The sequence below is a fragment of the Amblyomma americanum genome, chromosome 1 (genome assembly GCF_052857255.1).
Source record: "Amblyomma americanum isolate KBUSLIRL-KWMA chromosome 1, ASM5285725v1, whole genome shotgun sequence".
NCBI classification, from domain to species: Eukaryota; Metazoa; Arthropoda; class Arachnida; order Ixodida; family Ixodidae; genus Amblyomma; species Amblyomma americanum.
Window position 1 is genome coordinate 508,292,234 of NC_135497.1, and position 23,614 is coordinate 508,315,847.

A 23,614-nucleotide genomic window follows, 5' to 3' on the forward strand; every position below is an offset into this window, starting at 1 on the left:
CATCCCTCCAGGATATCTGGCGTTTCACAGTGATAAAGGGGAAAAATCGCGGGTAACAACCCTAGTGAAAAAAAAACATAGCAACAATTAAACACGATATTCAATCCAGGGACATAGAAGGAGTCTTAGTGGAGATGCTTACGGGTAGGAAAGAAGAGCCCAGTCTCTTTCTACTAAACATCTACTCAAGCCCTCAACACGAAAAAAGATCAGGTTCAGGGCCATCTTCCGAAAAGCTCTAAAAGCAGTGGGAAAGAACCCCCTCTTCATAGTAGGAGACTTTAATGCGCAGCATGAGGAGTGGGGATACAACAGGAAAGACGGCAAGGGAAGGCAGCTGTGGGAGGATATGCAAGAACTGAGCCTCTCACTACACACCGACCCAGGAACACAACTTGAAAAGGAAACAGTGTTACCGCGGACACCACACACGATCTAACATTCTCCAAAAACGCCAGAACAGTAACGTGGGAAAATACAGGACAAGACCTAGGCAGCGGCCACTACATAATTGCCACTACGCTAATGAAGGGGAGTCAAAGAAAAACGGTTAAAACAGCCAAAAGTCACAGAATGGGACAAATTCAGAAAGCGGAGGGAGGAATCCTCAGCCGCTGCCATCACGGACTTAGGAGAGTGGACAGACACATTTAAAAGACATGCCGCCGAAGCAACGATAACTCTAGAAGGCCAAGACGCCCCACTTATGGCAGACAACAAACTACTGCACATGTGGGAGGCAAAAGGTAGTCTAGAAAGCCGGCTCAAACGACAGAAATGGAACCGGAATCTAAAAAGAATAGCCAGATTAAATCGAGAAATCGAGAAATACGCACTACAGCTATGCGAACAAAATTGGTGCAGCAAATGCGACGACATGGAAAAAGGCATGAGTCTAGCAAAAACATGGAACATTCTAAGACACTTGCTAGACCCAACCCAATCCAGGTCGCAGACAAACATAAGACTAGCCAAGACGCGACATAAATACGACGGAACAGACGAGAGCTTCATGGAAGACATCAAGGAAACATACATAGGAAACGTGACTCGCACCAGCCTACCAGAATATGGGGGACCCCCAAATGAGGAGCTAGACGCACCCATAACAGAGGCTGAAGTGAGAGCGGAAATAATCAGGCTTAAAACGAAATCGACCCCAGGACCAGATGGAATAACAAACAAAATGCTGCGAAATCTAGACGATGAGTCAATCAAAGCTATAATAAAGTATGTACAGCAGGTATGGGAGAATGGTGAACTTCCGAAACAATGGAAAGAAGCTAGCATCATACTAATCCCCAAACCGGGCAAGCCCCCTAAGCTTGAGAACCTCAGGCCGATTTCACTCACATCGTGTGTAGGGAAACTAATGGAATATGTAATCCAAACGAGGCTAACCCGAATCATGGAAGATAATGAACTATGGCCGAATGAGATGGTCGGATTCCGGCCGGGCCTAAGCACCCAGGATGTGATGTTGAGACTCCAGCACGACATCATAGATTCGCGATCGAGAAATATAAAAGCAACCCTAGGTCTAGACCTCAAGAAAGCTTTTGACAATTTCAAACACGAGCCAATCCTGACAGAACTTCAGGAACTAGGCGTAGGAGGCAGAACCTACAATATATAAAGAACTTCCTGACAGACAGGACGGCAAAGATAAGATACCAAGATTTGGAATCGGAAGAAATAGAGCTAGGAAACAGACGTACCCAAAAAGGATTGGTACTCTCCCCACTCCTCTTCAATCTGGCAATGAGGGGTCTCCCAGCTAAACATGGGAGAATAAAAAACCTAAATTTCAGCATGTATGCTGACGACAAACGTTTGGATAAACAAAGGTAGCGACGCAGAAATAAAGAACAAGCTGCAAACGGCTGCAGATACAGTGGTAGAGTACGTAGCAGCTAGGGGCTTGCCTGCTCACCAGAAAAATCAGAACTCTTAATGTACAACCCCCAAATCATTAAGGCTGAAAAAAGACAGCGATCTCAAAATCATGGTCGGAAACACACCAGTACCCAAAGTAGACAAAATAAGAATATTAGGTCTTTTCATTCAAAGTAACGGATACAACGACGAAATCATACATACTTTGAAGGGCTACGCAGCACAGATGACTGGGGTTTTCAGAAGAATAGCCCTCAAGAAAAGAGGGCTAAAGGAAAGGAGCCTAGTTAAGCTGGTACAAGCGTACGTCATCAGCCGACTCAGCTACGCTACACCATATCTAAACATTCGGGCCTCAGAAAGAGATAAATTGGACTCAATAATCAGGAGATGCTACAAACGAGCACTCGGAATACCCATAAGCACCTCAACGGAAAGACTCCTAGCAATGGGAATCCATATTACATGGAAGGAAGCAGCCGAAGCAGTAAGGACCGCCCAGCAAGAAAGACTCAGCCAAACATACACAGGCAGTGCCATTCTAAGCATGGTGGGACTGCAGACGGACAGAGGCATGCAAAACAGGATATTCCATGAGAAATCAGGGACAGCTGAGGATTGACCCGCTTCCCAAGAACATGCATCCCAACTTCAATAAGGAAAGGAGGGAAAAAAGAGCTGAAGCACTAGTCAAACGCTTCAGCGAAGTCGACAGCGACACAGTGGCATACACAGAAGCGGCGAGCGGCAAACTGGGAGCAGCAGTAGCCTCGGTAGTAGATGGCCAAGGTAAAGCAATCTCGGCAGCAACAGTACGCAGCCGCAATCCAGAGGTAGCAGAAGAAGTAGCAATAGCGCTTGCTTGCGCAGGCACCAAGGCAATTACATAATAAGCGACAGCAAAACAGCCATCTACAATTACGGAAGGGGCAGAGTAGCACCAGAAGCGGTGCGAATACTAGTTGGAAGGAAAATTGATAGGAAAATTAGCCTCATGTGGGCACCAGCTCACACGACAGTTCCAGGCAATGAGGCGGCGCACCTCTTAGCCCGAGATCTCTACCTCCGGGCAAGAGCAGAGCCGCCCGATTGCAAGGAGCTTGACGAGAGACTACAGACATACACAGATATAATAGAAAACTACAGATTACAGCGAAGAACTGTCCCTCCACCGGACAAAGAGCTCGGAACAGAGAGGCAACAACTTGGCGCAGATTACAGGCAGGAAACTACATAAATCCGGTATGGGCATCACACGTCCTGAAAGACGAAGACATAGACGATAAATGTAAAGAATGAGGAGAGAGGGGGACTCTCGACCACATAATCTGGCAATGCGCACACTCCCCAGCGGTCAATGAAGGAATAAATAGTAGAGAAGCCTGGGAAACCCTTCGGCAAAGCGCGGACCCCGCCGTGCAGAGGAAAGCGATCCATCTGGCGGTAGAGGCCGCGATGAGCCAGCAACTCTTTGCCTGAATCTTGTGGCGGAGGCCCGGGCCCCTGCCCCTGAGCCTGCACGCCAGGTGTAGGGAGTAGGGGGTCTCCATTTCTGATGAAAATAAAAGTTTTTGGAGTGGAATGGATGGTGTATTCCTTCGACTTCCTTAAGTTGTTTTGCAAGGCTGATCATCATCATCATCATCGTCACCATCATCATCAGCCTTACTGCATCCACTGCAGGGCAAAAGCCTGTCCCATGTCTCTCCAATTAACCCTATCCTTTGCCAGCTGCATCCACCCTTTGCCTGCAAGCTTCTTAATCTCATCCGCCCACCTAACCTTCTGCCACCCCCTGCTACGCTTACTTTCTCTTGGAATTCACTCCGTTGCCCTTAAGGACCAGCGGTTATCTTGCTTTCGCATTGCATGCTCTGCCCAAGCCCATTTCTTTCTCTTGATTTCGACTAGGATGTCATTAACCCGTGTTTGCTCCCTCACCCACTCTGCCCGCTTCCGGTCTCTTAACGTTACACCTATCATTTCTCTTTCCATATCTCGCTGCGTTGTCCTTAACTTAAGCTGAACTCTTTTCGTTAGCCTCGACGTTTCTGCCCCGTAGGTGAGTACCGGTAAGATTATGCTGTTGTACACTTTCCTCTTGAGGGAAATTGGTAAACTGCCACTCATGATCTGCGAGAATTTGCCATATGTGCTCCACCCCATTCTTATCCTTCTAGTTATCGCCCTCTCATGATCCGGATCAGCTGTCACTACCTGCCCTAAGTAGACGTATTCCGTCACAATATCTAGGCTTTCGCTGCCAATTGTGAACTGTTGTTCCCTTGTTAGGCTGTTGAACATTACCTTGGTTTTCTGCATGTTAATTTTTTTAGACCCATCGATCTGCTCTGCCTGTCTAACTCATTGATCATGATTTGCAGTTCACCTGCTGAGTGACTCAGCAAGGCAATGTCATCAGTAAATCGCAGATTATTTAGGTATTCTCCATTTATTCTTATTCCCAACTGTTCCCAATTCAGGCCTCGAAATACCTCCTGTAAACATGCGGTGAACAGCATTGGCGAGATCGTGTCTCCTTGCCTGACGCCCTTCCTTATTAGAATATTATTGCTGACTTTATGGAGGACTATAGTAGCTGTGCAGTTTCTATATATATATATATATATATATATATATATATATATATATATATATATATATATATATATATATATATCTTCCAGTATTTTCACATAAGCTTCTTCTACCCCCTGATTACGCAATGCCTGTATGACTGCTGAGGTTTCCACTGAGTCGAATGCTTTCTCGTAATCAATGAAAGCTATATATAGAGGTTGGTTATATTCTGCGCATTTCTCTATCACCTGATTGATAGTGTGAATATGATCTATTGTGGAATATCCTTTACGAAAGCCTGCCTGATCATTTGGTTGATTAAAGTCTGACGTTGCCCTGACTCTATTAGCGATTACCTTAGTAAATACTTTGTAGGCAACGGATAGTAAGGTGATCGGCCTGTAATTTTTCAAGTCCTTGGCGTCTCCCTTCTTATGAATTAAGATAATGTTTGCATTCTTCCAAGCTTCTGGTACAGTCGAGGTCATAAGGCATTGCGTATACAGGGTGGCTAGTTTTTCTAGCACGATGTCCTCTCCATCCTTCAACAGATCTGCTGTTACCTGATCCTCCCCAGCTGCTTTTCCTCTTTTCATTGCTTCTAAGGCTTTCTTTACTTCATCTTTCGTTACTGGCGGGATGACGCATTGCTGTGCGCTGCTGTCTTTCTCATTAACGCTCTGATTACATTGACTACTGTACAGGTCTGTGTAGAACTCTTCGCCTACGTTAACTATCTTATCCATATTGCTAATCTGACATCAATAATTACGGAGTGCGCAGTAGAAGTAGGCGGTAGGACAGTTCGAAAAGATACCGGGAAGATATCTCAGGTGACGAAAGATCTGATTAAGAAGCGCGAAAACATGAGGGCATCTAACCCTACCGATAGAATAGAACTAACGGAGCTATCTAAGTTAGTAAATAAGCGCAAGGTAGCCGACATAAGGAAGTTTAATATGGAGTGAATCGAGCATGCTATAAAGAACGGAGGTAGTCTACAAACAGTGAAGAGGAAACTAGGCATAGGTAAAAACCAGATGAATGCATTAAGAGACAAGCAGGCCAATGTCATTAGCAAGGCTTATCATGGCAACTTTAAAAAGCGTAGGTGAGATGACCGAGCCCTGGGGAGTTCCCTTGTTAGGGGTGTGGAACTTCTCCGAGTGGAGTTCTCCCAGCCCTATCGTCGCTGTTCTCTCTGAGAGGAAAGCTTTGACGTAAACGAAGACCCTCCTGCTGCAGTTCAGGTCGTCGAGGCCTGTCAGGATGGCTTCGTGGCTTACGTTGTCAAAAGCTCCTTTGATATCCAGTGCCATTATTACGTTCTCTCTATCCCTAGGGACGTCACTTAAAACTCCTTTGATTTGTAGAAGTACGTCTTGGGTCGACAGCTTTGCCCTGAATCCGAACATACTGTGGGGACAGAGTTCGTGATCCTCCATGTATTGTTGTAGCCTTAATCTTACCACTCTCTCGTACAGCTTGCCGAGGCACGATGTGAGGGAGATGGGCCTTAGGTTTTCGATTTTTAGCTTTTTACCCGGTTTTGGAATCATAACCACCTCTGCATGCTTCCAATCCTCAGGAACGGTCTCCGCTGCCAGTGCTTGTTGAGGAAATCGGTTAATTCTGCGACTAGCTCGTCACTGAGGTTGCGGATGAGTGCGTTGTTGATTTTGTCCGCACCCGCTGCCGTATTCCTAGTTGCGCTTCGAATTGCTGCATAGACTTCTTCTCGTGTGATGGGTCTATCTAGGTTTGGATTTTCTTTCCCCCGATAATCTTTTGCATGGGTTCTCGGGTTTGTATCCCCGAAGCACTTGGTGCGCTCTTTGTCCAGGAGTTCCTCATCGGTTCCTTCGAACTGGTGGATTAATTGGTATATTGCTTTATTGTTTTCTGCTTTTGTTTTGGTCGGATCGATGAGCGCTTTCAGGATATTCCATGTCCTAGCTGTGCTCAGAGTTCCGTTGAGGGAGTCACTGAATTGCTGCCAGTTCGTTTTCTCCAACTGTACTGCGTACTCCTCTGCTTTCTTTGTAATTTCTGCTATTTTAAGTTTGAGCTTCCTGTTGTGTTTCTGTTTCTTCCACCTCTTCATAATACTACGTCTGGCTTCCCATAGCCTAAGGAGCCTGGCGTCTACTTCGGGTGTCTGTGTTGTTCTCTTCATCTCTTTGGTGTGCTCATTTTGCCTTTGCTTAAGTATGTTTCCCTATTCTTCATTCGACTGAACCCCTCCTTTGATGAGGTGTTCGTTGCATGCTTCTCTAAAGGCGTTCCAGTCTGTGATTTTAGCCGTGCCTAGGTGCCGCTTGAGTCGGTCGGAGGCAACTTGGGTTTTGATTATGTAGCGGCCACTCCCCAGGTTTTCCATCAGGTTTTCCCATTGCGCCTGTCCCGGACCCTTAATGAAGGTGAGGTCCGGGCAGGTGTCGGTACTGACACTGTTGCCTATTCTGGTCGGAGTCTCTGGGTCTGTGAGTAAATTGTAGCCTGCAGTTTCTGCCGATTCCGCTAATGTGTTTCCTTTAACATTGAAATTCTTGTATCCCCAGCTTTTTTTTCCGGGCAATAAAATCGCCTAAGACGACTAGCGTGTTGCCCTTTGCCAGTTTGCTGGCGCCTTGAAAAAGCTCTTGGAATTTGGCTTTCCTCTGTTTCGGCGGGCTGTAGGTATGAACGATGAAAATGCTGCCCCTTTTCCTCTGTTTCTGTGGAATAATTTCTATGATCAGATGCTCTATGTTCGTTTCAGCTATCCTGTCGTGGCTTATGACTATGATCGCTTTGTTGACTAGGATTGCCATCGTTCCTTCTTCCTGGGTTTCGTAGCACGTGTATCCTCCTAGGGTTGGGGTGATGCCCATTTCCTGAAGCACTATAATGTCGGGTGGCGTTTGCTTTGTGTGAATGTACTGTTGAAGTAGGTCTTGCTTCCTCCTATAGCCTCTGCAGTTCCATTGCCAAATTTCTAGGTTTCATTGTTTGCTTAAGGTTTTGTTGGCCATGTTTAAGCTTCCGTGTTAGTTGTTGTCGTGTTGGCGAGGGCCGCCAGCGCGGGACGGTGATACGCCTTCTCTCTAATATTGGACGACTTCTGTCGGCTCACGCAAGCTTTCCTCATCAGCAGGATAGTCAACTCCTACCCTTCTATCATCTTCGCCGGAAGGACGAGGAGGCTGTGAACAGCACTATGCGTTCAGCGTACAAAGCGGCACTAGGACTGCCCCAGTACGCCAGCACACAGCAGCTTCTCCAACTCGGCATCTACAACACGCTCACAGAACTTAGAGGCACACAATACCGCTCAAATTAACCGACTCTCTCACACCAAACATGGCCGGCTCATACTTGACCGTCTCAACATCAACCCCATAGGCGACGTCTACCCCAAGGCCCCTCTTCCGATGGGGGTCCATAGCCGCATTGCCGTCAAACCATACCCAAAGAACATGCTACCAGGCCGCCATGATACGCGCCGCAGCTCAAAGGCCTAGCACTGGGTGCCACATACGTTATCGACGAGCACGCAATATACGTTGACGCTGCACGGCAAAATGCAACCACATACGTGGCTTGTGCAACCACGCCACAATCGACTCTCGTCACCACCGGCCCAGTAAGAGCTCACTCTCGGCGGAAGAAACCGCCATCGCGCTGGCCATAGCTGACTCAAGTATGCAATCAGTCCTAAGCGACTCCAAAAGAGTGATACAAAATTACTCGGCATGTTTTATCTTCCACCTCGCTGCAAGCAACCTTCGCGGCTGCACTCCCGAACCTAAGATCAACCTAGCCAGCATGGGTACCGCTCACGCGCGAAACTTCGGAAACAAAGGGGTCGACCGACTAGCCCGATGCCTAACCAACCTGGCGGCCGGCCCCACGAATACACACGCTCTTGCTGAGGCCCCAGACCTTTGTCGAATTCACCAACCTCCACAGAGAGACGAGACGCCAATTCCCGCCTCCCCACCCCGGCTTAGATCGAGCTCAAGCCACCATGCTCCGCAGGTTGCAGACACACTCGACTCTTAGGCATTCTAGATTATCACTCATCACAGACCGGGAATATGACCCACCCTGCCAAAATTGTAACCAGGGAGAAATCGCCACCCAAGCGCATATCATATGGGGTTGCGCGGGAAAACCGCCCCTACGAACCTTACTGCTTGCTCCCTCCGAGGAGGGATGGAACCAACTCTTCTGAAGGCCGGACAAGACCATCCAACTGGCATTCGTTTCGTAGGCTCAGGAAGTCGCCCCCACCTGGGGACCACACCATGCCCACCTGCCCTTAATCCCGACATTCTATGGCAATAAAGTTGTTTGTCTCTTCTCTTACATTTGACCTCCAACGGAAGGCGCGCCGCGTGTGCAAAATCGCGCCTGGCGGGTGCCGAGGCCTCCATCGACGCCATAGCTGCGCGCTTGGCAGTCACGTCCTCCGCTGCGCGGGCAGCTGCTCGGCCGCTCCTCCTCGCCGGTTGTCTGATGCGATGTATCACATGATTCCCTCTTGCTCTTGGCAGTCATATCCGCCGCTGCACCGACCGAGGCTCTGGACGCTCGCTCTTGCACTTGTGGCACATGATGCATCACGTGGTTTGCTGTCGCTGCAACAATTTCCTGTTGCTGAAGTCTAAAAAATAAAGATGAAAATAAGCAAATCCATGTCTAATCATGCTTAACACAGCTTTCGCTCTGTATATCCTGGTTCAACTGAGTTGAGCCACAACCACTTTTTTTCTGTTTCTTGAACGCTTGTTTAAAAATAATAATAATAACAATAATAACCTTTCGTTTCCATCAGAGCGAAGGAGGAGACCATAGGTAAAAGCTGCTCAAGAAACGACAGCTTGACAAAGCCTCACAGACCCCTCTACAAGGAGGCAACGGCACGAATGGAAAACAGACGGAGGCGTACATTTGCTCGCTACGCTATTTGAAACACACACACATAGTAATAGTTACACAAAATGATAAAAAGAAAAGTAATTGCAAGAAAATGCACAGAGAAGAAAACGTACAATTAGATATACAGTGCAGAAAAATATATAATCACATGACATGAGTAGAGGTCAAATACATCATCATAGATTATGATGATGGTAATGATAATGGGTGCCGCTGCGGTGGCTCTTTGGTTGTGGCGCTCGGCTGCGGACCCGAAAGACGCGGGTTCGATCCCGGCCGCGGCGGTCGACTTTCGAGGGACGCGAAATTCTAGAGGCCCATGTACTCTTAGATGTCAGTGCACGTTAAAGAACTGCAGGTGGTCGAAATTTCCGGAGCCCTTCACTACGCCGTCCCTCATAGCCTGAGTCGATCTAAAACGTTGAGCCCCCTGATCCATAAATATCATAGAAGTTTAGGAGTAAAGCTATTGTATTTCATGACTGGACATTTTTTGCTAGTCAGTATCGGTTTTGTAATAATTATTTAACATTGTGGGAAGCGTGAGGGAAAGTTTTTTCATTGCCTAATTGGTTCCTAATTGGAAGTTAGATTTCTTTTGCTACAATTACAGTTCGCTCAGAGACACAGGTGCTAGTACCTTTCTGATTACAAAACCCAAACAGACGGTCACTTATTAAGGACTTTTTTCGTTTTAGTCATTGCGCCTTGACTTCGAACAGCAGACAACGCAGCTGGCCAAACATGATGTGACCTTTGCCCGAAATGATTCCACCTACAAGAAGAAGCCCTGCAAGCTGTGCTTAGAAGCCAACGTTTCAAGCCCCCTCATCCACACATCGCAAGGAAAGGTGATTGTGCCTATGGCGAATGACGGCTGGAGCTCACATGGATTCATGAGAGCCGCCGCATCCTGGGACAAAAGGAGTTCGACTTGTTCTTCATGCGCTAACACCTGAAATACGGGCATTGCTAACTTTGCCTAGATACCCATAAGTTCTGGACAAGGACATTTTTGAACGGGTACCCTATTGAAAAATCTCGTATATATGCGTTATATGTGTCTCATATATACGCAATTATTGGATGTGTCCACATATAAGCTCGCATGTATACGTGCTAGTATGGCATACGCGTTCCTCGCCACGTATGGCGAAACGCATATATACGTGTTATACGTGCCTCTTATATACGCAGTTATTGGATACGTGTCACACCCGTCCCTCGTATATACGAGGGCACGTAACCTTTGTACAGATTCGAGGCCCTTGTCATGGGGATACAGTGCCCTTGCAACACATACTCTGGTGTACAGTTAATAGTTCTGAATATGTAGGCTACCAGAGTGAGCTTGCAACCCTTCAGTGCAGCAAATGCTGCATCCCAGCACTAAATACCCGGCTGCAGTCAATGAAATAATTTTTCTTGCTGCCTTTATTTTATCGTTTTTATCTGACTACAGTCATTGACTACAGGGGCAGGTGCAGGCGATGATGACTTGATGTCCCTTAGCATGTCCGCGAGGTAACAATTCAGCTGCTCTTCGCATTTTCTCATCCTCGGCAGCTCGTGCAGCTTTGATGTATGCATCACATGCATCTGAAAGAGTATTAATCATGCCAAATTGAAGACATGCAGATGCTGTAAAGTGAAGGTTTTTAAGTCGTGCACATTTAAATAAACGAATGCCTTTGTCAGTCACGAAATGTACCTAAATAAAAGAGGCTTACTGCCCACAGCTACTAGTTTTTCTGAGCTCATCCGAGGCTTCTGCATGGCACCAGCCTTAAGGAATTGCCGGCATACTGAGCCAGTGATGCTCCTTCTCCGAACACTCTCTTTCCCCGAAGGCTCTTCGGGGAAGGAGCATCAACAGGAAGGAGCGTCACTTTTGTGGGGAACCCCACAAAATTTTTTGGCGTCTTTGCAAAACAAGGAGTCGCGACCTCAGGAAAGAAGCAAGCGCCACCGCTCTGCACTGACAATTTCCTCTCCCGAGGTGGACCTGCAATAAAATAGCTGCACATATGCTTTGTATAAAGCCCTATAACAGATTGGGGAGAGAGTTCTTATTTGCTCATTAAAACTGCTAAAATCCCATTCATCAGGACTGCGATACGTCACATTACGAAAATGGAAATCTTCCTTGCAAACGCTACTAATGATAAAACATGACATATCGCTTTCTTTGGAGTGAGCAGCGCGATGGGCCACCAGGTCACGTTTGTGTGCAATCATATAAAGCTGCCTTTGACAACATAGATGAGCCTTTCTATATCTACTTCAGGCTCCACTGCACCTTGGCAACAGTAATGCTGCCAAATATTCGGAAGCACAAAACTAACAGATGAAAGATTATGAATATTTAAAACACAGCAATTAAATCTTAGCACAAGAGCTGTGCTAATTAGAACATGAAAGGTGAAAGGTTGTGGTAATGCTATAGTGATCTAAGTCTTCATTAAGCAAAGCTGCCCTGAGCTGTCAAAGGTTCAAATTGTGACTGGGGCTCCTGTGCAGGCAATTTTTTTCCGCTCCATGCCACTTGGATGGAAAATTTCACGTTTCCGAGAGGTGTGCACTGATCCTCAGCCTAATACGTTTCCACAGTTTCTAGCTTGTTCGCCTGCAGTTACCAAGAACGAGAGCTAAAAGCATTTCAAGCATTAAAAACTAGTTCTAAACATAAGAATCCACCGTACCTGGTCATTGACTTCAGCAAGAAAACCTGGATTCCGTGGTACAGCAGGACCCATGCCAGTAGAAGCCTGGAAAGTGTGAAAAGTATTCGCATTTGCAACAAGAGTAATGTACAGTGTCGGTGAAGTCGTAAGGCCAAAGGCTTTTCGCTTAATCTGCATGGCAGAGCCATTACGGCAATATTTAGGACCGAGTGAACTTGAAATGCTAGCAGAAGGTTCCCTCTTGCGATACAGAAGCTTCCTGCTTGACTACAGTTTTGAATTATCCGCCACATGAATCATTCTAGGAACATATATTTCACTGCAGCTGAATGCGGTAGACTTAACACTTTTGACCAAGACAGTACATGGTACATTAAAGTCACAGTGAGGAGAACTCTATCGGATTTTTTTGCAAACAAAATCTGATAGTTCGGCAATCCATCGCTTTGTTGCCGCTTGTCCGGGAGCAAAATATGGCTTTATTTCAAATAAATTTGGATTCGAAGTTGATAAAGATTTCCCGGCCACTCCGATTCAAACTCGGAAACTCTTATGACATCACGGCGCACTCTTATGCTGTTACAGGACGCAGTAATGTGAAACTTGACGTAAACGCAGCCTCCGTGATTTCTCGCGGCTAGCGGTGCGGTATAGGAGCAGCCGAAATGAAAGCTACCGCCGCCGCACGTTGAAGGCATTTATCGGGGGTCGCTACCATCGCTTCGTTTGCGTTCTCACCGGCGTCTTGCCACCGTTACGATGGATCTCGTTCCCGAGCCCAATGACAAAGTTCTCGCAAAAACTCCGGCCTGCATTTCAGCGACCTCAGCCCCACAGAGCGTGCGATGCTTTTGAGGAAGCACGGTTAGGCTAGCCGCCGTTGGATCCTTTCCCCTTTCCTCCATGAGCAGCCGTTGCAAATTAAATATAACCCCAGTGCGGGGAGTCGCGAGTGGCCAGGAGAAGGTCGGCGCGTAGCGCCCATCGGAGGCTGGCCGGGGCTTTGGGGTCAATGAATTGTGATTCCTTGAACGGCGCGGTTGCACGGTGCACCAGGCAGCATCGAGGTCTCCCACGGTTGCAAGGGCAAGGTTATTTATTTATTTTTTGCCGCAAATACGGATGGGTATTCAAGGGCGCTAGCATATAATGTTGGCGGCTTGAAAGTAAAGCGGACGCTTCAACGGCTTCCGCGCGTTTTCGTAGGTACAGGGTCCACTGGATTTGGCTCTTTCGCCCACTTGCATGTACCTTCAGATGTGTACTGTGAATGGATTAAATTAGCCGAGAGCTCGAAAACAACAGCACCGCCCTAGCTACCGAAGCTATTAAATGATGTCACAACGCGCACCTCGCCGGGGAACCGAATTGGTCTGGCCGGGTAGGCGCACTCGGCGCGAAATATAGACATGCCCTAAGTCTCCACCAGTGCGGTCAGAGTGCGCCTAAGCCGCCGAATGCGTCGCCGGTCAAGCGCAGTTGTAGTATATAAGGTCTCGCTTTGGCCGACGTGACGTTGCCCTGCAGCGCGCGCGCGCGCTTTACGCCGGAGTATAAACGCGCATTAAAGGGACACTGAGGAGAAATTGAAGTTGTCTTGTAATGATAGAATACCAGCTCCTGATCACAAAAATTCCACTCTTACTCAAAACAAAGCAAGCTCTTGTAAGGTAGAAAATAGCAAGAATCAAAATACAGGTACCGCTGCCACAGGGCAATCTCGCATGTACAAGCGTGATGACGTCAAAGGACAAGAGATGCCACCTTGGAGGAATGTTCCTTTTTACATGGAAATCGCGAATTTCTGAGGCTGACAAAGAAGATTGCACGGTTCAATACTGAAGTAAGTTCTATTTTAAAACCGATAGTGCACTTTTATCACACCAGTAAGACAGACAAAAGACAACCTGAATGTTGGAAGCAAAGAAAACCGAAGCTTGGCTGCGCCACAGGCAGCCAGTAGAGTTTCGATTTGTTATGGCGCTTCGCGTCCATGAGCTTTGCGTGCCCCGTGGTTTTGTTTTTGACGCACCTCGATTTGCAAGTGCCGAACAGCGGACGAACTCCAAGTGCCGCTTCAAGTGCTAGTTAACCTTTGAAGGAGCCTGATAGGGCAATCTCGCATGTACAAGCGTGATGACGTCAAAGGACAAGAGATGCCACCTTGGAGGAATGTTCCTTTTTACATGAAAATCGCGAATTTCTGAGGCTGACAAAGAAGATTGCACGGTTCAATACTGAAGTAAGTTTTATTTTAAAACCGATAGTGCACTTTTATCACACCAGTAAGACAGACAAAAGACAACCTGAATGTTGGAAGCAAAGAAAACCGAAGCTTGGCTGCGCCACAGGCAGCCAGTAGAGTTTCGATTTGTTATGGCGCTTCGCGTCCATGAGCTTTGCGCGCCCCGTGGTTTTGTTTTTGACGCACCTCGATTTGCAAGTGCCGAACAGCGGACGAACTCCAAATGCCGCTTCAAGTGCTAGTTAACCTTTGAAGGAGCCTGTTAGGGCCGGTCAGATGACCGCCACGGTCGATGAAAAACTATGATGGCACGATGGTCGGTGATCGTACAAGGCAGTTCGCAGTATAAATTGCACTTCTGTCTTCGCACGCTCGACCGGCGAAACATTCATGGCTTTGCCAGTCAACTTAAAGCTACTTAACGGAAATTGTTTATTAGGGACGGGAGACAAGTTACAAGGCAGTTAAGAAAAATTGTTGATGGCCTTGCTGTGTTAGGCCGTGTTAGGCTATGATAGGAGACTTCTGCATCGGAACAGTGCATTCACTAGATTCGCCTTTATTGATGGTTAAATCTTGAGCCGTCGTGGCGGAGTGGTAGTCTCCCCCTCAAACTACAAATGCCCTGGTTCGATTGCGAGCCTCGGCACAGGTTTTTTTTATTCAGTGAGTGGGCGGGGGGTTTCAGTGGCTCCAATAGATGCCACCACCAAATACGTTGGTTAGCGGTTAAGCGCAGGCTCTGTTAAGACGCGTTTACACTACGGAGTAATGCGCGCGCGCGCTGTTCGGCGACGTCACGTTGGTCAAAGTGAGAGCCTCTACACTCCAACTGTGCTTGACCGCCGACGCGTTCGGGGGTTTCGGCGCACTCTGACCGCACTGGCGGAGACTTGGAGCAGGTCTCTATTTCGCGAAGAGTGCGTCAGCCGCCGCCGGCCCGGCCAGACCTATCCGGTTCCGCGGCGAGGCACGTCTTGTGACGTCATTCAATAGCTTCGGCAGTTGGTGGAGCTGTTCTTTTCGAGCTCTCGGCTAATTTAATCCATTCACAGCACACATCTGAAGGTACCTGCTAGTGAGCGAGAGATCCCGATCCAGTAGACCTCGTACCTCTGGAAACGCGCGGAAGCCGTTGAAGCGTCGGCTTTACTTTCAAGCCGCCAACTTTAAACGCGAGTGCCCTTGAGCCCCCATCCGTTTTTGTGGCAAAAAATAAAATAAATAACGTGGCCCTTGCAACCGTGGGAGACTTCGACGCCGCCTGCTGCACCGTGCAACCGCGCCGTTCAAAGAATCACAATCCATTGGCCCCAAAGCCCCGGCCAGCCTCCGATGGGCACGACGTGCTGACCTTGTCCTGGCCCCTCGCGACTCCCCGCACTGGGGTTATGATATTTGATTTGCAACGGCTGCTCACGGCGGAAAGGGGAAACCACCTACCGGCGCCTAACTTAACCGTGCTCCAGCAAAGCATCGTACGCTCTGTGGGGATGAGGTCGCTTAAATGCAGGGCGGAGTTTTTGCGAGAACTGCGTCGTCAGGTTCGGGAACGGGATCCATCGTAACGCTGGCAAGACGCCGTTGCAAACGTAAACGAAGCGACGGTAGCGACCCCCGATAGATGCCTTCAACGTGCGGCGGCAGTAGCTTTCATTTAGGCTGCTGCTAGACCACAGCACTAGCAGCGAGAAATCAGATTCTGCATTTACGTCACGTTTCACGTCACTGCATCCTGTAACGTCATAAGAGTGCAGCATGATGTAATATTAGTTCCCGAGTTTGAATCGGAGTGGCGTAAAAAACTTTTTCAACTTCGAATCCAAATTTCTTTGAAATAAATGCATCTTTCGCTCCCGGACAGGCGGCAAAAAAGCCGCGAAATGCCGAACTATCAGATTTTGCTAACAAAAAAAATTGATAGAGTTCTCCTCACTGCCCCTTTAACATAGCCTGCGCTTAAGCGCTAACCAAAGTATTCAGTGGCGGCATCTATGCGCGCCACTGAAGCCCCCCGCCCACTCACTGAATAAAAAAAAAACGTGTGCCGCAGATCGGAATCGAACAAGGGCCATTGGCATTTGAGGAGGAGACGCTACCACTCCGACAGGACGGCTCAAGGTTTGAGGACGAATAAATGCGCATCTAGTGAATGTGTGGTGCAAGGTCCCATTTATTGAAGGTTATTGAAGGTGGGGATCGGGGTCGCTTCTCGACACAACCTCGGTCAAGATTACGCCTGCTCCGTCTAGGACAGGAGTGCCGCTGAGTGAAGGATTCGTTAGTGGAGGAAGAAGACTTGGTTTAATTTACATATTTACAAGCTTTTGTGTTCTGAAGTGAGCTGCTTCAACTGCATCTGCAGTCCAGTTTTGTACACTGCCTCTTCACTAGATTCCCCAGGTAGGGGACGCCCTCGCCGTTGTGGGTGTGGACAAAACTTGCGCTATCACACACAGACACCTCCGCACACATGGACACGCCCCTTGCATAAGTTGAGCCCGAGGGAGAGGGGTGTGCGGCCAGGTCCCCGTCAGGCTGGCAGGCGACGTCAGGTGGTCGGCCCGCTCTCCGCCGGTCGGTGAACTTCGAAGAAACCGAGGCGCAGCCCCGTCGGTAGATAATCCCCAGTGGTTCTGCCATTAGGCATGGCCGGCGAAGCCTGCAGTCAAGCCACTGTGGCGATCTGTTCCCACGCTGGTGCTGTGCCCGGGAGGTCAGGAGTAGTCGGGTCGGTGGAGACGTCGGGGAAAATCAGAAGACAGCCCGAAAAACTTCGCGGACCTAGTCAGCTACTCCTTAAAGGGATTTTCGCAGAACCCTGCTCCCGCTTATCCCACGCAGCAACGACAGGGCGAGCGCGGTAAACGCATACCGCAGACACATGGCGAGAGATTCTGTCTTGGTGGCAATCCTCAAGACGTGCTGGCGCCAATCCTAATACCAGCTGGCGGCCATTCCTAATAACTCCTCCGCGGCCAGGAAAATCTCGTTCGTCCAGTGGTAGCAATCCCTTGCCGATGAGAGATGGGCTGGTCTTGGGAATGGGATGACCGGTTATCTTCTGCGAGCAACAAAACAACCCCAAACCTCCCACAATGACAAACAGCGGCCGGTTCGGCACTGCAACAATGCTCCACACGACGCGAAAGCACCCAGTCTGTGTCCCTGATCCACCAGGCTTATCCCAACAGATAAGGTAATAACAAATTCCGACTCCGAGTGGTTCCGCCATCTATGTCAACGTATCATGGATATTTGGGCCACAACAAAGTCAGAGCCATGCATGAAATGGATCGAAGTAGATAACTAAACTTGAAAAGAAACATACATAGGTCCGCTAGTAATACACACACACACACACTCATAAAAGCTGGAGGACCCTTTTCACTTTAAGCACTTCAGAATAGCCTGCATAAACCATCGGCATTGCCATTCATTTTCCCTTTCTTATACCTCACAGAGGAGTTGTACTCCTGAAGGATGAGGCTCCACCGCAGCAAGCGTCCCTTCTTTTGAGACATCTGCCTCAGCCATGTGAGTGGGCAGTGATCCGTCTCGAAAACGAATTTTGATCCGTATAGGTAGCATGACAGTTTTTGTGCTGCCCAGACTAAACATGCGCATTCTTTTTCTGAGGCGCTGTAAGCTTCCTCCCTTAGCGTCAGTTTCCGACTTGCGTACAGGATGGGATGCTCTTCGTTGTCTTTTCCGACCTGACTCAATAAAACGCCCATCCCCCTATCACTCGCATCGCACTGAACTACAAACTCTTTTGTGTAGTCAGGCGTCCGCAATACGGGCCGTGAAATGAGTACTTTCTTGAGCTCTTGAAAGGCGCTCTCTTTTGCTTCATCCCAAAAAACCCTTTCGGGCTCTCCCTTTCGTAGCGCATCTGTCAATGGACTCGCTCGTTGAGAATAGTGAGGAATGTACCTCTGATAATACCCAACAAGCCCCAGAAAAGAGCGGATGTCTTTCTTTGTTCGAGGCGTTGGAAAGTCCGCTCTGGGCTTAATTTTAACTTCCGAAGGCTGCCTAAGTTCTACGACCTACAATGTGTCTCAGGTAGGTCCCTTGTGAACAACAAAAGTTACACTTTTCAGACTTCAGTGTGAGCCCAGCGTCCCGCAACCTTGCCAACACGCTTCTTAGGTGCGCGATATGCTCCTCCCAGCTGTTCGAAAAAATGGCTATGTCGTCCAAGTAGAGGACTGCATAGCTCCGCGTGTCTTTAAGTACAATATCTATTAATTTGGAGAAACTATACGGTGCGTTCTTGAGGCCGAAGCTTAAAACTAGAGGTCTGAATGTCCCAATGGGTGAAATGAAGGTGGCATAGCGGCTCGAGATGTCTGAGAGAGGAACCTGCCAATATTCCCTCACCCGATCTAACGTAGAAATGAACTGTGCCCCACTTACCCGCTCCACTCTCTCTTCAATATTGGGAATCGGATAGAGCTGGTCTCTGGTGATTGCATTGAGTTTTCGATACTCCACGCATGGACGAGGCACTTTACCTGGCACTTCGACGAGAATCATGGGGGAAGTGTAATCACTTTCAGTTGGTTCGATTACCCCGATTTCTAGCATTCTCTTATTCTCCGTCTACAAGATCTGCCGTTGACGTAGTGACACTCGATAAGCTTTTGACCTGATTGGTTCAGAGGAGGTCAGCTCAATCTCGTGAGTGGTCAGGTTAGTTTTCCCTGGCCGACTGCTAAACATCGCTTTGAATTCCCCCAAAAGACCCTTAAGTTCATCTACCTGTTCCTCTTTTAGAACATCAGCCCTCGCAGAGCGCGCAAGAATGTCCTGGACGCTCCAATCCGCATCGCGGTCTGTTGCTAACTCAGGTAGATCAGCCTGTACTTCCTCGGGTGCGTTTAACATCATATTTAACACCTCCTCCCTGCCTACATAAGGTTTCATCAAATTGCAGTGGTAGATGGTAATCTCATTTCTCTTGCCGGGTTTTTTCAGGACGTAGTTTGTTTCTGACAGCCTGTGCTGAACTTTCATCGGACCCTCCCACTGCACCTAAATTTTGTTTTTCCTGGATGGTCGCAAAATCATAACCTTATCGCCCGTCTGAAATGTTCGTTGCCTTGCGTTTCGATCGTAGTAGACTTTTGCCCCCTGCTGTGCCGCTTCCAAGTTTTCTTCTACTAGGGTACGCGTAGAACTTAGTCGGTCGAGCAATTCTAACACGTAACTCACGACAGTTTGGCTTTCTCCTGTTCCCTCCCAGAATTCTCGCAAAATCCGGAGAGGAAAACGTAGGGCTCTCTCAAACACAAGTTCAGACGGGGTGAATCCGGTCGCTTCATGGGGAACTGTTCTGAGCGCAAACAGCGTTGCCTGAAAACAGCTCTTCCAGTCTTTTTTCCGTTCATAGCACAACGCGCGCAGAACCCTTTTGAGCACGGAGGGCATTTTCTCGACACTGTTCGCCTGGGGATGATATACCGAACTGTGTATTAACTTTATACCGCACCTCTTCAGAAAGGTGGTGGTTAAGGCGCTGGTGAACACGGTTCCCTGATCCGCCTGAATCTCCGCGGGAAAACCGATTCGTGCAAAGGTGCTGAGCAAAGCGTCCACTATCTCTTTAGAGCTTAGTTCTTTGAGGGGGTTGCTTCGGGGAATTTCGTTGCTGGACACAGCATGGTAAGGAGATATTTGTATCCCGATTTAGACTGCGGTAGGGGTCCTACCGTGTCAATCACTAACCGCCGAAAAGACTCTGTGATCAGTGGAACCAATTTCAGGGGAGCCTTCCGTTTGTCTCCAGGTTTCCCGACTCGTTGACATGCGTCACACGAATTCACGTACCGCTCCAAGTCTATGAAGCACCCTGGCCAGTAGTACTCCATTAAAAGTCGCTCTTTCGTTTTCTCGATCCCCAAGTGTCCCGACCAGCTGTTCCCATGAAACAATCTCAGAAGGTCCGCCCGGTATTTTTCCGGAATCACTAGCTGATCAAACGTCTTGCCTTTGCGATCTCTGTAGTGCCTGTACAGCAGTCCGCCTTTTTCGAGTATCGTGATGTTACGCCTCGCTATGCCCTTTTCCGCGGTAGCATGCAGGCGCCTCAAACTAGGGTCATTCGTTTGCTCTGCTTTCAGCATATCCCTGTCTATTTCCAATAGCCGCTCAAAACTGCGCGAAGTCGGGGCCAATATTGACGCTCCGACGGGCTCTACTTCCTGCGGTTCGCTTGGCGCCGCAGTTGCGTCGATGCCGCCTGATCTAGCGACAACCTCGACACCTTGTTCAGTCACTAGGTTTGGCTCCATGATTTCAGGTTCTGCTCCGATTTCGCTTCTCCCTGTCCCAGGTCCTGTGTTAACTGAGCGGCGAGCTGGCGGGTTTTAGAGCGCGTTAGTGCCTGCACTTTTCCTTCTCCAAAGATCTGCCCTCGCTCACGCAACAGCCGGTCAGACTGGTTTGAGAACAAGTAAGGATATTCCAGCGGAACTGTTTTCGAGACGGCTGCCTCCGTCACTAGTTTTCCAAACGGACCTGAAATTTCAACCCTTGCCATAGGTAAGCAAACACTGTGCTCCTCCAACACCTGTTTAATCCACGTTACTCCTCCCGTGAAATCCTGACACGTAACATAGGATGGGTGCACTACATCCATCGTAGCCGCACTGTCCCTGAGCACCTTACAAGGCTTGCCATTTACCTCTAACTCATGAAGGTAGGGGCGAAGCAGTTCTAGGTTTTCATCACTGCCATTTACGTACGAGAACACCAATCGCTGGTTTCTACATCTTGCAGCGATGTGCCCTGTTTCTTGGCAGTTATAACACCGCAACTGTTGCCTAGCCTCGAACTCCCTTTTCCCCGCCTTTTCTACCCCTGCGTCCTTGGTTTGACTGCCGCTCTTCTCTGGAGCCTTTTCGGTGACTTTTTTTTGTGTAACACCCTGCCCCACGTTTCCATTTAGAGCCGGCCGTCTAGAAGAAAAATACTTTCTTGAGGTAGTACCTTTTTCTGAACTGGCCTTCCTCCGCAGTCGCCTTTCTCCGCATCGAGAATTCGTCTGCGAGTTGAGCTGCTTGCTCTACTGTCTCTACCTTTTCTTTGTCCTGCACCCATAGTTTTACGGACGGTAGAATGCTGCAGAAAAACTACTCCAGACAGACGCACTCAACTACCTTGTCCCTGCTTTCGTACACGCCTGCCCCCTTAAGCCACTCTACAAGGTCGCTTTTCATTGCGTACGCAAACTCCGCATAATCCTCATTGCTTTTTTTGTTGCCTCTCTAGAACGCTGCCGAAATGCCTCATCTGAAAGGCGGTATTTCTTCAGTAGAGCAGATTTCACCTTTTCATAATTTTCCGCATCCTGTTCGCTGAGCCTGGCGATCACATTGGCCGCCTCGCACGGTAAAAGACCTAGCAAGCGTTGTGACCACAAATTTTCAGCGATTTTGCTCTTTTGACACGCCCTTTCATAATTGATTAGATACAGACCGATATCTTCGCCCATCTTGTAGGGATACATCCAATTGTATGTACGGTGATACTCTACCCTGTTTAATATGTCACTAATGCTTGCTCCCCCGTTTTGGGCTGCCAGACGCTGGCTTTCGAGTTGGAGCTCCATTATTTTCAATTGTATCTGATGTGCGGCTTGCTTTTCTTTTCTTTCATCCTCTGCTTTCTTTTTTTCATCCTCTGCTTTCTTTCTTCGCCGTTCTTGCTCTTTCTTTGCCATTTACCACGCAAATTGCATCGCTTCTTCGTCGATTGCTTTTATGATTGCCCCTTTCCTCATTCCTTCCTCCGCTTCCACATCCAACACATCACACATCAGCAACAGCTCTTCCCTATCAACCTTCTTGAAGTCCACGATCGTTGCCTCAAATGGTAGCTTTGCCCACTCGCTAATGTTCTATGGTTCTGTGCAAACTGCACTGTGCTACAGACACCCGATTACCAGCAGTTGAAACTTTTTACCCAGAGTTTAAAGCCTGGTGAATCATAGAACAAAGACAAAGCGCTCACCCTTATATGCAGAACGATGTCACCTGGTCTTTAAGCGCTGCCAACCAGTTGTTGAAGGTGGGGATCGGGGTCGCTTCTCGACACAATCTCGGTCAAGATTACGCCCGCTCCGTCCAGGACAGGAGTGCCGCTGAGTGAAGGATTCGTTAGTGGAGGAAGAAGACTTGGTTTATTTTACATATTTACAAGCTTTTCAGTTCTGAAGTGAGCTGCTTCAACTGCATCTGCAGTCCAGTTTTATACACTGCGTCTTCCCTAGATTCCCCAGGTAGGGGACGCCCTCGCCGTGGTGGGTGTGGACAAAACTTGCGCTATCATACACAGACACCTCCGCACACATGGACACGCCCCTGGCATAAGTTGAGCCCGAGGGAGAGGGTTGTGGGCCAGGTCCCCGTCAGGCTGGCAGGCGACGTCAGGTGGTCGGCCCGCTCTCCGCCGGTCGGTAAACTTCGAAGAAACCGAGGCGCAGCCCCGTCGGGAGATAATCCCCAGTGGTTCTGCCATTAGGCATGGCCAGCGAAGCCTGCAGTCAAGCCACTGTGGCGATCTGTTCCCACGCTGGTGCTGTGCCCGGGAGGTCAGGAGTAGTCGGGTCGGTGGAGACGTCGGGGAAAATCGGAAGACAGCCCGAACAACTTCGCGGCCCGGGTCAGCTACTCGTTAAAGGACTTTTCGCAGAACCCTGCTACCGCTTGTCCCACGCAGCAACGACCAGGCGAGCGCGGTAACTGCATACCGCAGACACATGGCGAGAGATTCTATCTTGGTGGCAATCCTCGAGACATGCTTGCGCCAATCCTAATACCAGCTGGCGGCCATTCCTAATAAGGTCCCGGTAGCCGCGGCTGGTGAGCCGGCAGAGCGGGATGTTGACGTTGCTGGTCTGGTCGGTTGCTGAAAGTGTTCTCAGTTGCACGAGCAAGGTCAAGCTCCGAGATTCGTCTTCATCAGCGCCGCAGGCGATACCAGCGCCGCTACAAATGCACCCTTCCGATGCAGAAGTCTCCGCGCTTTTGCTGCGCATATGCTGGCCTAAAAGAGCTAGGCCATCAGCATATTTTTCTTTACTGCCTTGTACGCTGTCTGCTGTCTCTAACAAACGATTTTCGTCAAGTAGATTGAAGTTGACTGGCACAGCCAGGAATGTTTCGCTGGGCGAGCGTGCGAACACACAAGTGCTCTTCGTACTGCACACTGCCTTGTACGATCACCGACCATCGTGCCATCACAGTTTTTCATCGACCGCGGCGATCATCTGACCAGC

At 48.7% G+C, this 23,614-nt stretch overlaps 1 pseudogene; it reads right to left on the reverse strand.

Moving 5' to 3' along the window:
- Positions 1-8,647: 8,647 nt before the first annotated feature.
- LOC144128219 (uncharacterized) lies at positions 8,648-20,974 on the reverse strand (annotated as a pseudogene).
- Between the last annotated feature and the right edge of the window lie 2,640 nt (positions 20,975-23,614).